The following is a 14,865-nucleotide window of genomic DNA, read 5'->3' on the forward strand; positions in this document are numbered from 1 at the left end:
TTATATTATGCCCTATAGAACAAAATAAATATACGTGTCCATACTGATAATGAATGAATAAATAATTAAATAAATGGAGAAGGGACAGTCTTCTATAGAGAGGAATTCTGATTCATAAATGTAGAAGGAAAACAACTTATGGTTACCAAAGGGGAATGGCGGGGAGGGATAAATTAGGAGTTTGGAATTGACATATACAAACTACTATATATAAAAGAGGTAACCAATGAGGACCTACTGTATAGCACAGGGAATTCTACTCAATATTCTATAATAACTTATCAGGGAAAAGAATCTGAAAAAATATATATATGTATGTATGTATAACTGAATCACTGTGCTGTACACCTGAACTAACGCAACAGCGTACATCAACTACATTTCAATAAAAAATAAAATAAAATAAATGTGGACGACATGAGGGAAATGGAAAATTATCATTGGAACACCACAATATTAACTGTTTCAGGCAAGATCCATAGATAGACGCTAAAATTAATGGATGAAAATGTGAAGAGAAATAGTCTCAAAGCACCTCCTCTCAAGATATGTATTAATTACAAAAGGGAAAACAGTTAACTTTCAAGTGCATAAATCCAGCAGACAACACTTTAGCCAAGAGATCAAGGTTAACATCACCAGTAATGAGACATTTTCATGCCATGTACCATGTGATATGACGGGCTGAGCAGGGCAAACCGCGTCTGTGTATTCTTGCCAAAAATACATAAACTCAATCTAATCAGGAGAAAACATCAAACAAACCCAACTTGAGGATGTTCTAGAAAATAACTCACCAGGCTCTTCAAAATGTCAAGGTCATTTTTAAAAGAATAATATTAATGAAGACCGAGAAACTATCACAGATCAGAGGAGATAGGTGAGACATGACAGTAAGTGCAGAGTGGTACCTGGGCTGAATCCTGGAACAGTGAAAGAACCTGAGTGGAAACATCAGTGAAATGCAAACGAAGTGTTAGCTGAGTTGAGTTAATAGCACTGGACTAACGTGAGTTTCTAAGTGCGGAAAAACGCATCATGTTCGTATTAGCAGGAGCTGGGTGAAGGGTGCATGGGAGTTCTCTGCACTATTTTTGTGACTTTTCTGTAAGCTGAAATTTATTTCAAAACAAAAAATTAAAATTAAACAAACAAGCGAAAACCCAACTTCCCCAAAGTCATAGCTCCTTGTGGTTGCTTGAATTCAAGCCCAGTTGTGCCTGGTCCCCCCCCACCCCACCCCGTCTATGTTATTTCTTTTCACTCTGCCATGCTTTCCCCATCCACCCTGCACTGACTGCAGCCTCAGAATTGGTTAAGACTGGACTAGGACACCCCTTCCAAATGAATTATTTTATGGGGAAAATCCGGTGGCACAGTTAGGCATAAACCCATTTACTTCAAATGGGGAAAATGAGGCAGAGGCTCATTAAAATGTACATTGAGGATACCCGCTGTCAGCACAGTGTCCCAACTGCCTGGATATGCCACTTCATAATGTCGTTTCTTGATTCCCTGAAACTGTTAAATTAGTACAGCACTACACATCTCAACCTTCAACCATATTGTCACTTAAAATGAGCGTCTGGAAGGCCATCCTTCCGGGAATATTAGTTACCTTGTCCATTACTTACTTAATCACAGCTTGCAGTTATTTTTGCCTTGTGGAGGCTGACTATAAATTATGGCCTACAACACAGCAAAGCCACACTTAGCAAATTATATGGCATGGGAAAACCCTTGCTTTGGGGCAAAAATTACATATTTCTTTAAATATATGTTTTAGCAAATATTATATTAAGCCTATAAAACAAAATCCATGAGCACATTTTGTGGCCTGTAGGACATATCTGACAACTGACTCAATCTCCGGCCCACTCCTAAATGGGGGTTGGAACGGAGAGGTCCTATTTGAATTCACGTCGGTAAGGCCCATGGTCAGTGAATTTCTACTTGCTGACCAATATGATGAAAGGCTAGAAATCTTCTTGGTCGTGGCACGTGATGCAGTAAATAAATCAGCCAGACGGTCTTCAATTTCATTTTGAGCATAAGTAGCTCACTAATAGGTACTGTTTTCTCACTGTTAGGAATGGGTTCCTTTCCTTTCCTTTTTTTTTTTTTTTTTTTTTTTTTAAAGAAGCCCATCGAAGTACCTTGGGACTGGAAAAAAATGGCAGCAAGATAAGAAGAAAGTGCATGGATGCAGAGTTATTAGCCAGGAGGAGACAACGACCCTTTGGAATGAAGGTTGTCCATTTGTCTGTAGCTTTGCCGAGCGCTTCGTTGGGCTGTGTCCGCTGGGCTGGAAATGGTCTTTTAGGCTTGCAAAGGAAGTTAGACTTCGCGCCTCAGTGGGCCAATCTCTGTTGCTGTGAAGGCCGAATATCCTAAGGTCAGCCACCCACAGCTCGGATCTCTTGGTGGATGGTCCCTGGTGGGCTGGAGTGAGGTCATCAGGCCAGCTCATGCAATGACATCGCTAGCCAAGGCTGCAGGCAGCTCCAGCCAGGGCCACACAAGATCTATGCAAGTAGGAGGGCTCTGGGCTTCCCGGATGTATCTTGTAAGGCAGCCAGTTGCCCAGCTGAAAAGTCTGCAAGATCTTGCTTTAAAAACGTATGTTTTAATTTGAGGACATTAATTACATGGAAATGATTTGACTCCATGATTTATAACCCCGCCAGAGTTCTGCGGTCTCTCCCTCCATATGTGCCGCTGCCACTTTCCCTTTTGTATACCTATCATTTCCCATTGTTTATCTTCCCTGATTGATGTTCGGGCTCGGGATGTTTTCCATTATGAGATTCAAAATTATCACTGGTAATAGAGAAGGCTTCCCTATTATCTTCAGCGAGACTGCCCAAATTATTCACCGTAGCCTACTGGTACCACACCGCAGGAAAATAAGAATTTATTTCCCGTCCCAGGCATATGGTAGATAAGAGGATGTATTTATTTCTCCGTGTTTCAAAAGGATTAAGCTTGGAAAAAATAAATATCACTTACGCTGTCAGTAAGCAGAACTTTATGGTTCTGAGTTTAGAGGGCCTCTCTTCGGCTAGAATAGCAAGTCTAAACCCTGGTTTTAAAAAGAGGGGGAGGATAAGGAGGTAGAGAATCAATTACGGTTTTACTTGGCTAAATATATGAATGCTACGTACATTTCAACCATCATACCGGTCTACCAGGCACCCAGTACCACCTTGGACCGCCACGTTAAGTAACGCATCGCCTTATTTATAAAAATGTTACTGAATTCCAACAGTCCTTGACCCCTGGCTATTTCGAGAGCACACTGAATACATCATCTGGGTTTTGCCTAATTACACATAATTAGGAAATGTAATTACTCTTTTCAGTGTTGCTCTGCCATTAGGAACTGAGTGGACAAATTAAAAATATGAGCCAACTCTAAAAATAGGGATTGCACTGAAGGTTAGTAAATCAAACTTATAAAAAAACATAATAAAAAAATTGCTCTTGGCTCTGGCTAAATATTTGATACAACAGTTACGCTGGCTGCCTTTGTATCGGGGACTTACTTAATGATATATCATTTGCATCCATGCTGAGCCAGGGAGAGGGAAGGAATTATTTCGCTCCTCAATTACTCTGATTTGCTAACTTTCTCCCATGTTTATGCCTTTTTATTTTTACTTCCTTCTTTACACTGGATTCCCCACTCTAGCTAAGCAAGAGGCTCCCAATTAGTCCATAGCAAAGAACCACAACGTTTCATTCGTGGGTCTGCTGCATGCGAAGGCTGCTCGTGTCCCAACACAGGAAAATCTCAGCCCCTGAGCTGGCGCTCCCACGTCAGCAATGTAGGAAGGAACTCTTGGCTTTGCAAGTCTACCAAGCAGCCGCCACAATAATAACATAATAATAAACATGTCCTAAATATGGCTGGGCGTCTACTATCAATCAGGCACTGACCTGGGCGGCTTCACCACCCCAAAAGCTAAGAAGTTCACAGGTGAGGAAATTGAAAGGTTACACAGCTTAGAGGTACAAGTTCACGAAGGATGTGGAATTGGGAGCCTTGTATGTTCCAATCTCAGCTTTTGCTGAATTTCCCTCTACTGTTATGGTAGCTGACAGCCACAAATTGACACACTCCATTAAATGCGCTATTTACGGAAACATTTCTATGGTGCCCAAAAAAATTAAAAAGAGGAATGACTGCCAAAAGCAAAGGCCCAAACATGAGTGCAGTATCGGGAGCACTTTTGTTCCCAGCAGAAAGCTCTGGTAAAACAGCGGGCGCTGCTAGAAGCTGCCTGTCTACTCGCCAACTGCAGGACAGGGTGTGTGTCTGCACACATTTTTATATATTAGGTTTCAGTTTCATATTTCTTTCTCTCTTGTGGAGGGAAAACTTTCTTTCAACCCGGTCTTCCTCCCGTCTTGTTTTTTACATGCACCTTTTCCAATCATATTAGATCCTGTTACACCCATTTCCAACTTTGTCTTCCTCCTCCTCCTCCTCAGTCCCTGTACAGCTGAATCTGTTTAGAATCAACTTCCCTTGGATTATGAGGCACACTTCTGCTCACTCCAGCCCCAGACGAAGACACGTGTCCCCTGGCCACCTCGAAGCGGAGATGCTGACGATGACTTGACTTCCGAATGTGACTCTTAGTATGTCTTCTCCCCAAGAAAAGAGCTGGGTCCCCCACCTGTCTGCAAGCCCTGCCTGGTGGTTAATTCGATCAGTACCACTCAAGCCCAGCAATCCAAGGTCTTCATTTAATTTTTTTTTTTTTTTTTTTTACTATTATTTTTTTGGGCTGCATGGGGTCTTCGCTGCTGTGCGCGGGCTTTCTCTAGTTGCGGCGAGCGGGGGGGCTACTCTTCGTTGCGATGCGCAGGCTTCTCACTGCGGTGTCTTCTCTTGTTGAGGAGCACAGGTTCTAGGCATGCGGGCTTCAGTAGTTGTGGCTCGCGAGCTCTAGAGCGTAGGCTCAGTAGTTGTGGCGTACGGGCTCAGTTGCTCAGCAGCATGTGGGATCTTCCTGGACCAGGGCTCAAAACCATGTCCCCTGCACTGGCAGGCGGATTCTTAACTACTGCGCCACCAGGGAAACCCCAAGGCCCTGATTTTTAAAGAGATACTTTATACTTCCTTGATAAGGTCCTGAAATGAAATTCATGAATAATATAACCTATCCATACACACACAATTAACAAAAAAAATTAATAGGATGTCCTACCTTTGAAGAAGAGGAGAAAATTGATAAAATAATACACGCTTTTTAAAGGTAACTGCTTGGATAAGATGATACCAGAAGTCCATAATGAAACAGACAAATGTTCACACCTACTTGTAGGTTTGGATTCAGGGAACAGAAATCAAAATGTATCAAATTTTGTTGATATGTTCTCTTTACACTTGACATCTTGAAATAATATATTTTTATGCAGACATAATATTGTATTGGTAAACCAGTTCTCTGGAAAGAAATACACACACACACACACACACACACACACACACACACCCACCAACACCCTGATTGGTAGCATTTGCCAATTTCCATGGTGTAAATACTCTCACCATGGTTAGTCTCAAGCTACCAACATGACATCGTAGAATGCAAATTTGGGAAGAAATGGGCAAAATCTGCTCATATGAGCTGGCAGGAAGCAGCTCTGGTGCATAAGCTATTTAATCACCATGAGTATAACAGCTAAAAATGTAGACAAGTCTCATGTTATGATGACACTACCATGAGAGGCACTGCATGATTTTTCAAGACGGTGACCTAATATTGCTAGCTTTGAATAAAACACAGTACAATCTTCTGTTAACTTACAAGGCCCCTGCATTTCTAGGAGAATCCATACCCACTGTGTTTCTGGCAAAACAGAGTAGATTCTGGGCTGAGATCACTGCAGACAGGTAGTTCACTGATCTGAATGTCTAATGGCACAAGTGTGTGTTACCAGGATGCGGGCAATTTCTTTTTATTGCATTGAACTGTCTATGGCATCACAGGATGGATTTATGGACGCCAAGTGCTAAATACCAGAGACTGCCATAAATGCCTCCACAAACTGCCCAAAGTCCCTAACTGGCAGTCCTGCTTCTGTTGAGAACCACGTCTAGATCGTTGCTGACTAAAGTGTGGTCCTTGGACCAACAACAATGGCATCACTTGGGAGCCTGTTAGTTTGTAAGAAACGCAGAATCTCCACCTAGACCTGCGAAACCAGAATCTGCATTTAACAAGATTCCGGGCCCCCCAGTGACTCATAGGCACATTACAGAGCAGAAAGACCTCGGTTAGCTCGCGAACTTCAAGACTGACCAACTGTGCAGGAATCCTGCTTGACGATGGTACAAACAATGCAACATAAACCACTGGCTCCGTAGAAAAGCTAAGTAATAAGCCTCACTTAGTGGTGGCACCATGCTCTGCCATCATCCCCCTTGGTTATAACCATACTGCTTGGCCAGGAGCTCCTGTGCACCAACTGTCTGGAGGACTACTGAATGAGTCAACCGAAGACGTACTTACTATGTGTGCTATCTCACACCTCCTCTCACCTAACCCATACATTGATCTCTCTTTAAAAATGAGAACCAGATGAGAGAAGCAAGGCACAGAGAGGTTCAAGACTTCACGGAACGTCACACAGTTAGGAATGTGAACAGTCAGGATTAGCAAAGGTAATCATTCTACATTAAAAAAAATTATTCTGGATACTGGGGGGGTGGGGGGATGGGATGAATCGTGAGAATGGGATTGACATACATACACTACTATGTAAAAAGTAGATAACTAATGAGAACCTACTGTATAGCACAGGGAACCCTACTCAATGCTCTGTGGTGACCTAAATGGGACGGAAATCCAAAAAAGAGGGGATATATGTATACGTATAGCTGATTCACTTTGCTGTACAGCAGAAACTAACACAACGTTGTAAAGCAACTATATTCCAATAAAAATTAATTTTAAAAATATTAAAAAAATTATTCTATGAGTGCACAGTGAGGGTCAGCTGTGAGGTGCTGTAGACAATGGGCTCCTTCCATCCCATAATGATGACAGCTTACTCTTTCATAAATCTGTGTATCTGCAAAGCAAGTTCACAGGTGTCAGCTCATTTGAACTTCCAAATACCCAATAACCTACTAACTCGACTGAAAGATGAAGAAACTGGGACTCAGCAAGGAAGAGTGAAGGAACTTGTCCACGTTACTCAGCTACTAAGTGGTAACAACAGAAGGAAAACTGAGGTAGGTGTTGTCTTCTATTTGCCTCGAGGCTTAGCTAATGCCTGGAGTTGGGAGGTCACACAAAAGGCGCCTTGGGATGGGTAGGGGTGGTATTGGGAGCTGGGTTTCTCAAGATGTCCCCAGGCTCTTCCTTGGCTCTGTTTTACTGTCCCCAACCAAGCATGTCATCTGGCAGGAACAACCAGGGATGTAGGTTACGTATCAGATATGCTGTCCCTTCCTCATCCGCCCAACCTAATCTCATTCTCCCTTCCTCCCCCCAGTAACTGTGAGAACTCAGGGAAATTAAAGTGGGAAAATAAACATGTACTGACAATCTGGGACGCAGTTCAATTAAGAGCCATAAGTAATATTTACAGCAAAATCTCAACACCTATTAGCATGAGGACGGAGCGGGGAATAGCTGCAGCTCTGCACATAAAATGTGTCCGTTCCTTATCCACAGCTCCTCGGCTCCTTGGAGGGTGATCTTGTTGCCACCTTTTCACCAAAATCAATGCCAGACCAACAGGTTTAAACACAGCCTCTGGACAGCAAGAGGGAGGGGGAAAGAGAGGGAGATGGAGAGAGACCAAAATGGAAACGGTGACTCTCTCTGGGTGGAGGGCTCATGGGTGATTTCAGTGCTCTTCTTGGTGAATTGTTTTCCCCAAATGTTCTGCAGTTTTTTTAAGGTAAACTTTCAGTTTTGAGATAATTATAGATTTACACACAGTTGTAAGAAATAATACAGAGATCCCAGGCATCCTTTATCTAATTTCTCCCACTGGTACTGTCTCTCCAAACGAGATAGGACAATATCACAACTGGGAAATTGACATGACGACAGTCAAGATGCTGACCATTTTCATCCCACCAGGATCCTTAACGCTGCCCTCGTATGGCCACCCCTACTTCTCTCCCGCCTCCGTTTCTCCTTACCCCTGGCAAACATTAATCTGTTCTCCATTTCTACAACTTTGTCATTTCAAGAGTGTTATGTAAATGGAATCATACAGCACATAACCATTTGGGATTGACTTTTTTTTTCATTCTTCTATAGTTCTTTTGCAGTCAAAGAAGATATGCTGTGTGTGTGTGTGTGTGTGTGTGTGTGTAAAGCCTCACCATTTTAAGGTGCAAGTGTTTCTTGAGTTGTCTCAACAATGTGGATTCAATGTCTAGGAACTGCGAACGTGTCCTCTTCTGCTGAGATGTGATCCTTGACCCTCTGGGGTTTGGTAAGTGTTTCAGTCCTCTCTTCACTGGGTTTAATGTCCCTGGGTTTCCGGCATTCTGGCTGAACTAGCCCCCCTTTGTGATGACAGTTGGTTTTGCTTCCTGGGAATGACCAAAGCACAGCCCCAGCTCCCTGCATTTGCTTTCCTCTGCTTCTCCACTGTCCAAAGCACAGCCCCACAGAGTTACACAAGGAGGCTCCCAAGCTACCAGCCTTCCCTACAAACCTGGACGCAGAGGGAAAGGGTCATGGCCAAAAGATGGCTTCCGGCTTGTAATTTTGTAGGGCATTCTAGAAACCAGAGCGAGGTGTAGTAAAAAGACCTTTGGAGCCAAAGGGAGTGAATTTTTCCACTCAAGGTTTTTCTGCCCTTGAGCAGGGGTCTGAGACTCAGTTTTCTCAACTGTAAAATGGGGACAAAACCACATGCCTTTATATTTATGGATTTTATCTATGCAGAGTGATTATGAAAATTAACTAAAGTAGAGGTAACTCTCTGACCGCCGCATACGTAACACGTCCAAGTCTGTGAGCCCTCTGGCTACTGTTACGGCTAATAAATTAAATTCATACAGATAAATTCACCTTGGGAAACGCACTTTGGTTTCTAGTCACTCAATCATTTTCTCTCTCCTTCTCAGTATATAACACAAAATACTCGCTTCCCCAAGGAATGGTTTCTAGGCAAGATCCATGCAGATGCCTCACTAAGCGGTCTGTATTAAATCTCCAATCTTGCGTGGCTTGGGGGGGAAAAAAAAAAGCGTCTCACTCCTGAGAAGTGTTCAGGCTTTGAGCGATGTCAAAGGCCTTTGAACAAGCCTTAGAAATGACATCCATATTTGTCCATTTTTGACTTAAGCTGCTTTTGGTTCAACCACTGCCAGTAATTGCCTTGATGCGGTATCATCCAGAATGACACAAAACGTGGAGGAAGCAGCAAGTTGCTGGCGAGAATTAGGAAGTAAAGGAGTCACTGTCTCGTTCACTTCTCCAAGGGTTGGAAGCAAGGAAAATGAAACTCGCGTTGAAAGGTAGAGTCTCCACAAACCATGATAAGAGCCAAGTGACATTTTACACAGCTCAAGCCTCCTGGTTCAGCCTAGCCGTTCCAACAAAAGCCATCTACATATGTAGCTCACTGTTTCCTGACGTTTCCACGTGTTGTTTTTGGCTTCTCCCCCTCCCTCCCTCCCTAAGCAGCGAGGAACAATTTGTGATTCTGGAATTTCTCGTTAATATACTCTGGACTCTGGTTTCCATGGTGTGGGATGAAGACGGGGCTTCTGTGTTCTGAGAACGACCTCCACTTTCCCTTTCTTCTCTTCTACTCCACTTCCCCATCCATCTTTCATCTCTACCTGCTAACCCTTGACTCTGGTAAAAAAAAAAAAAAAAAAAAAAAAAAAAAAGGTTCTTGGCAAAGGCCTGTCTACTGCCTGGCTCCCTCAGCTAAGAAATTCGATTTCATCTCAGTCCTGTGATTAGGAATCCAAACCACAGGGGCTTCGGATGCAGAGAATGATTAAGTCGATCTGAATTTAGATGCAAGATCCTGGGTTCCAGTCTCCACTCTGCCACTTACCAGCTGCCTGATCTGAGACGAGCTGCTATGTATCCCCGCATCTCACCTTCTGTACCAGGCAAACGGTCTAACGCCATCCACCTTGAGGTTTGTTTTGAGGATTAAATGAGGCGCTGCCTTTGGAAGGCCTGAGTGCAGTGCAGGGGCTTATACTACTCACTCCTTTTCTTTCCAATCTGCATGCCTGATGACATGCAGGGGGCAGAAGTGTCTGAAAGTACTGAGGCAGGATCCCTCCTCGCTAAACTCCGGGATGCCGCCTTTCAGGTGGGTCCATGGTGCTGAGCCCTTGTGGGAATGAGAAAAAGGAGAATTCAGTCCCATGGGAGTCACTGTCCAAATTGCAAAGGAAGCCCCCCGATCTCCGGCCAGGGCCATTGGCTTTTGCAAATGGAAACATGATGCTGGCCCCCGCGTTTGCCCTCTGCCTGCTGTCCTCACATAGACCACTTCTGCCCAGCCTTACAGGAAGCTCGCCCTGAGTGCTCTGAGCTTTTGGAAAGGGAGAGTCACCCCAGGTGGGAAACAAATGCCTATTATCCACTGTTGTTCCTGCCTCTTTACAGAGAAGAGGCCTCGCTGTATAGATCTCTTCATTTTCATGTGTGCATACAAGGTCACTTTCTCAACCAATCAATAGAACAATGTGAATACACAATTTTCATGTCACAGTGTATATTCTGGAATTGAAATACATGGATGGGAACAAGAAGAGCAAGGCTTTTAAGAAGTGGCGGCCTCGGGAGGCACATCATCTTATATTGTCTTGTCGTTCGTCTCAAACATATCTGAGGACACAACTGAGATTCTTACCTTCATGGAAAGTCAGAAACAAAAAAAACAAAGTACTCTGAATGATTTAAGATTTGAATTTTGCCTCTTTTCTTACTAAACGATGTCCAAGAGATTTTTCTAAATGCCTCCTAGCAATATTTTCGCAATAGTTTTTTGGGTTCTTTTTTTCCACTTTAGTTTCCCCTTCTAGCCAAGCCTGCTCACCTCTTCGAGAGGTCAGACTGGGGAAGGATGACTTCTCCAACTGCTGTGTGTTCTTAGACAAGTCACTTAACTCCTCTGTTTCTCCCTCTATGAAATGCAGTCATAATAACTGCTCTAGCCAACAGGAGCGCCGTAAGGTCCAAAACCGATCTGTGTATGAAAATTATGTGAATATCTTTAAGCGCTCCAAATGCTTGACTGCATACCATGTCCAGCATACTTCCATTTTTTTTTTTCTTTCAGTATACAACAGTTTCACTAACACACTCATGGACACTTTTTATTTTAATGGATGTTTCCCTTTTAAAGTCACCTTTGTTATTGACCCCCTTTAAGAGGATTCGATAGTTATCAGTACATAGGTTTCGAGCCTCTGTTTTACTATTAGGGTGTTTTGCACACCGCTTTGAATATTGTAGCTAAAAGAATAAAAGTTAGATTGAAATATTAAATAATTTGGCTAGGCAGAGACATTTTACCGGAATGCTGGCACTTGTTTTCTCAGTATTGAAAAGACCACTATAATAATGAGAGGCAATGCTGAACTAAAAAAAAAAAAGCTGTGGAAGGAAATAAATTGGACTCAAATCCGTATATTAGCTAGCATTTCATTTTTGGAGCTTCACTTGCCTTCTATGTAAAATGGGCACATTTACAGCAACCTCCAGAACTCCTGAAAGGACTGAGTCCTCGAAGAGACTGGAAACAAAGTTTGTAAGATCCTCAGCAGAGGGTCTGGCTCATGGTAGACCCTTGATAGATATGAACTGCCATCATGATTGCTCAGATGAACGTGGTATGTACACGTGACTGTTATAAATAGTCATGATAATAATAAAAACTAAACCTTCATATTTATATATTCCCCAATATTTTTGGTTCCGCATAAACTAGTCAATTGACATACACAAAACACCAAGGTTAGCTTTCCTCTTTGTCTGCATCCCCTCCGGACCCTAAATTCGCTGCAATTCGCTTAATCTATTTAGAAGTCGGTAGAATGTTCAAGAACTGAACAAGGATTTCTGGAACCCAGGCTCTATGTGTAACAAACGAGGCTGTACCTAACGAATCCCAGGCAACCGGGATTTCACATTCTGGACCTTGCTGTATCTGCCAGCCTCCGCCCCTTGCTTACATACCCTCTGAGGATGCACTTTTCACATTTACTGTGTTTCTTTGGATGGCAACCTATACACCTCTCAATAAATTGTGGTTTGCCTACGAGCTGACGGGCGCAGAACGCGAAATTCAATTTGCGCCAATTTATGAGACACACACACGGCAATCTTGGAAACTTTCCTGGGGCTCACTTTATAAATTAACCCCTTATTTCAATATTCTGCAGACTTAGCACAGGCCAGTGCTTGATGGGGACAGTGGCCCAGGTCAGCCTTTTGGGTCTCTTGCTATTTGCTGCCACAATACACGGGCCCCGCTCAGCACAGCCTACGCTGATTTACGAGATTTATGAGAAGAGGGAAGTGTCTGCACCTCTTCGTCATTCAGGCCACAGGGTCCCTGGTCTTACTGGGCTCTGTGTGTACTAACTTCCAGATTTCCGTAACCGAGGCACATGTGAAAGCCAGAGTGTGGGATGCGTGTGTAGGCAGCATATGGATTTGACTGAAGATGGCTTCATTCATTCACTCATTCATTCATTCAACCAGAATGTTTGGCAAAAGCCAAAGGGATACAAAACAGAATGAGACGCAATACCTGGCCTCAAAGAGTGTATATTCCGCCTGTATGTTACGGTAGGAAAAGCATGAAATTTATGAGCCAGCACAGCCTGACTGCAGGGCTGCCTCTTCCACTTATGAGCTGTGTGATTCTGGGGAACTTTCCGACTCTCTTAAGCCTCAGTGTCATCGTCTGCAAGATGGGTACCACCCTACCCAATTTCACAGAGGATGCATTGAGGAAATGATGCTCGGGAAATTGCCGTGCAAACTCTAAGCAGCACACAAGCGTTCAAGACTCTAACACATGTGCCAGCAATACACAGGAGGAAGGAACACACTGGGCAGTAAAGGAACAAAGGCGAAGCCAATGAAAATCAGACACAGGAGTGGAGAGCCTAGTGGGGTTATTCTAACTAGGTGGTCCTCGCTGTAAGTTGTGCGTACAGTAACCCGGTTTTCTTTCCTCTCGGTAAAGAAGAAAGTGGGGGAAGAGGAACAGGTCACAGGGGAAAGAGGAGGAGACGGGCCAGACCGCTAAGTGAAAGAGAGAATCACGTCCGTGCCCGAGGAAGAAACGGTGGACTAGAAAGCGTGGGAACCGAGGACTGGTGTGAAAAGAGGAAAAAAAATAAAAAGAGAAGCTGCTGAGCCCAGTCGCTTTGTGTTTCTAGATCCCACCAATGCTCAACTGAAGTCTCCGAGGGTGGGACCCACCACACTGTCCAACGCAGAGGTCAGCTTCTTACTCTCGGGGCGGGGTGGGGGCAATAACATAAAATTGATGATTTCGAAAGCTACTGCTGTAATGGTTATAAGTGGATGGACTCTGTCTTTGGAGAATTTCTCTAAGGAATACGATCAAGGGAGGTCAAGGCTCCCTCCCTGACGTTAACACCTCCGCTCACTCGCTGGCCTCTGTGACCCCACCGTTAAAGATGGACTCCTCTGGGGTGTCCATGCTCCAATCACAACCACTCCAGAAGGGGCGATGACTTTTCTGATGCAGAGGGAAGGGATGGATGCAATTCCCCACACTTCATGCCTCTGCCAACAGCTGAACCAGTGAACCTACCAGGTGTCCATGAGAGCCAGTGGACTGAAGTGGCAGATGGTGGTGATTTTAAAATATGCCAGCAAGATCCTGGAGAGCCCTCCCTTCAATGCGCAGCCAGTTTCCCCTCTCCTTAAGCACAGTCTTTAGTGGCTCTTTTCCAGTGACTAGAACGCAGATGAAGATGTAGTGTGTGATGTCCAAGACGAGTGTCTAAAAGGCATTGGAGGGGCTTCCCTGGTGGTCCAGTGGGTAGGACTCTGCGCTCCAAATGCAGGGGGCCCGGGTTCAATCCCTGGTCGGGGACCTAGATCCCATGTGCATGCTGCAACTAAGAAGCCCGCATGCCACGACTAAGACCCAGCACAGCCTAAATAAACAAATGTTTTTACTTTTATATATATATAAATTATATATATATATATATATATATATATATATATATATATATATATATATATATATAGAGTGTGTGTGTGTGTGTGTGTGTGTGTGTGTGTGTGTACCAGATGTGTTCTTAGGCAGAATTCTGCTGATAATCTCTAGGCTAGTTTCTTTTCTTTATATATATATATATATATATAAAGGGTGTTGGAGCTTCATCCTCAAACTCTCTCTGAGATCACCCACTTGGCCAACGGCTGTATTGTGAGGATGCCTAAGCATCACCATGGAGAGGCCCACACAGTGAAGAAATGTGTCCTCCTGTCCAAAGCCATTTGTGCGCGCCATTTTGGATGTGAAACCAACAGCCCATGAAGCCTTGAGAGACCACAGCCCGAGCCAACGGCTTGACTGCAACTTCATGAGAGACCCCCGAGGCAAAGCCAGCTATCTAAGCCACACCCTAATTTCTGACCCATGGAAGCTGTAAGATATTAAATGTTTATTGCTTTAAACAATGAAGTTTTGGGGGTAACTTGTTAGGCAGCAATAGATAACTGCTACAAAAAGAAGAGAGACAGAAGTAACCCAAACAGCTAACCCCGAAAACAAGATTAGAGGAAGGCCATTCAAGAAACAAAAGTTACATCAGGATCAACTATGTTAGAACCTGCTAACTGTCACTCTCTTTCC

The 14,865-nt window shown here is 43.7% G+C and overlaps 1 non-coding gene across 1 annotated transcript; it reads left to right on the top strand.

Annotated features, from left to right (window-relative positions):
• The first annotated feature begins 14,022 nt into the window (after positions 1 to 14,022).
• On the top strand, positions 14,023 to 14,095 carry TRNAW-CCA (transfer RNA tryptophan (anticodon CCA)). Its single transcript has one exon. It is a non-coding gene; the product is annotated as a tRNA-Trp (tRNA).
• The last annotated feature ends 770 nt before the right edge of the window (positions 14,096 to 14,865 follow it).

Source organism: Lipotes vexillifer, unplaced genomic scaffold (genome assembly GCF_000442215.2).
Source record: "Lipotes vexillifer unplaced genomic scaffold, Lipotes_vexillifer_v1.1 scaffold2054, whole genome shotgun sequence".
NCBI lineage: Eukaryota > Metazoa > Chordata > Mammalia > Artiodactyla > Lipotidae > Lipotes > Lipotes vexillifer.